General features: G+C 44.2%; 1 protein-coding gene across 1 annotated transcript in view; it reads right to left on the bottom strand.

Annotated features, from left to right (window-relative positions):
• Positions 1 to 2500, bottom strand: part of LOC129714270 (homeobox protein Meis1-like) — a 233343-nt gene that overhangs the window by 142720 nt on the left and 88123 nt on the right.

The raw sequence follows: 2500 nt of genomic DNA, 5'->3' as shown, positions 1-2500 counted from the left end.
ATCACGGCTGATCATCCCCAATCAGTTCCTGCTTTCTCCCCATATCCCTTGATTCCGTTAGCACAAAGAGCTAAATCTCTTTAGAAAACCTCCAGTGAATTGGCCTCCACTGCCTTCTGTGGCAGAGAATTCCACAGATTCACAACTCTCTGGTCGAAAACAGTTTTTCCTAATCTCAGACCTAAATGGCCGACCCCTTATTCGTAAACTGTGTGACCTCTGGTTCTGGACTCCCCCAACATTTTTCCTACATCAAGCCTGTCCAATCCATGTTTAAATTAAACTATCTCTTGAAAACATCCTAGTTTGCCCCATATATCTCGATATTGTACCTAGGCCTCCAGAAAATATCGGCGGCTTCTAAAAAACAAATCGTGGGTCGGGGAACAGAAGTAAGATAACATGATACATTTAAAAAAATTATAATGAGAGAGGGTTTGAAACATTGGGAAAATTAATATTGTCGATGTTATATCTAATTTAGACTCAATGGGCGGGTAGTTCTATCTGACCGTAATATGAATGAACAAGGGGAACAAACTTAAATTAAATTAATCCTTTGAATTAGGGTTTAATCTTTGCGTTTTATCGGACATGGATAATTTGGAGTGGCGCTCAGTCTAAAAACAACTGCATAATTAAGTCGCTACAAGCCAATGCCACTAATACGGGACAAATAGGTGGGAGATTAAATGTAAATAATCAACAAAAAATATATAAATAGTCTGGAAAAGACATAATATTTTCACACGATTTCAGACAGACTAGCGCTCTACGCTGTGTACAACGCGCTAATTGTTACATATTCACAACAATTCAGTCAGAATTCTTCTGACAATAGCGGTGTGGAATGAGCTTCCAGTGAAGGTGATGGAGGCAGGTTCGATTTTATCATTTAAAAATAAATTGGATAGGTATATGGACGGGAAAGGAATGGAGGGTTATTGTCTGAGTGCAGGTAGATGGGACTAGGGGAGAATAAGTGTTCGGCACGGACTAGAAGGGCCGAGATGGCCTGTTTCCGTGCTGTAATTGTTATATGGTTAATAGTGTGCGCTTGAGTTACATTTGGAGTTATATATGGTTCGGGTCCCGCCGTTCTTTGTAGATTTTGCCCCGAATTCTGTGAGTTAGCAACTTCTGGAGGTGGTACACACGAGAATGACAGCGACCCAGTTTTATTCTACACCCTCGCTCGATTTTAAGTATTAAAGAACTTTCGCCTAGACACGTTTATACCAGGAAGCGTTTAAACTCGGGCTGGCTTGTCTGCTGAGCAAATAAATTATCTGAGCTTAAGACCACTCGACTCCCACTCTATTAACCACTTTCCAGCAGGAAAAAAAATGCTTATTGGAAACAAAATCTTCAAATGATATTTCAACTCGGTGAACCAAAACCAAGAATGCAACTGAGCGCCGGTCAGAACTCGCCGGGCGCTCAAAGTAAAACGGCTGATTTTTTGGCACGTTTTACGCGATTAACAAACAGCTTAACCACAACCCCTTTTTACACCCAGTCTGTGGGAAGGAACGACAGATGCTGGTTTAAACCGAAGATAGATACAAAAAAGCTGGAGTAACTCAGCGGGTCGTTACTCCAGCGTTTTGTGTCTATCTTCACTTTTACACCCGGTGTTGGTTTAAAACGTAAAGGAAGGGGAATGGGTCACATCGGCGTGAAAAGATTTGCAGATTCCCCGCTCACAAAACCGCAGGAACCCCGCAAAACAACCCGCAAAACGACGACTGGTTAAACGGGAGACTCGATTCAGCGTTAGCGCTTCCAGTAAGGGCCCCATCGAGTGAAATCCTTGCTCAATTTACACGTAGCCTTGGTGAAGGAGCGGGGAAAACGCAACGACTCTGTTTAAAATACTGAAGGGTGTATAACGGTGAGAAGGGGGCACAGTGTCCCATGGATAACTCCCCTGAATTTTGTCGAAAAAAAACACAAATTAAATCTCTCGGATGGGGGTCAAATTGGGAACCAGCGCGTAAGATTTAAAGTCGAAGCTTGAAACCGAGTGTGTGTGTGTGTGTGTGTGTGTGTGTGTGTGTGTGTGTGTGTGTGTGTGTGTGTGTGTGTGTGTGTGTGTGTGTGTGTGTGTGTGTGTGTGTGTGTGTGTGTGTGTGTGTGTGTGTGTGTGTGTGTGCTTGCGTGTGTGTGTGTGTCTGTCTGTATGTGTGTGCGTGTGTGGGGGTCTGTGTGTGTGTGTGTGTGTGTGTGTGTGTGTGTGTGTGTGTGTGTGTGTGTGTGTGTGTGTGTGTGTGTGTGTGTGTGTGTGTGTGTGTGTGTGTCTATGTGTGTGGGTGTGTGTGTGTGTGTGTGTGTGTGTGTGTGGGTGTGTGTGTGTGTGTGTGTGTGTGTGTGTGTGTGTGTGTGTGTGCGTGTGTGAAGATAGACACAAAAAGCTGGAGTAACTCAGCGGGTCAGGCAGCATCTCTGGAGAGAAGGAATGGGTGACGTTTCGGGTCGAGACCCTTCTTCAGACTGTCTG

The sequence above is a fragment of the Leucoraja erinacea genome, chromosome 38 (assembly GCF_028641065.1).
Source record: "Leucoraja erinacea ecotype New England chromosome 38, Leri_hhj_1, whole genome shotgun sequence".
Classification (NCBI taxonomy): Eukaryota; Metazoa; Chordata; class Chondrichthyes; order Rajiformes; family Rajidae; genus Leucoraja; species Leucoraja erinaceus.
The sequence above is the reverse complement of the archived record's forward strand: the minus strand, read 5'-3'. Positions and strand labels throughout refer to the sequence as shown.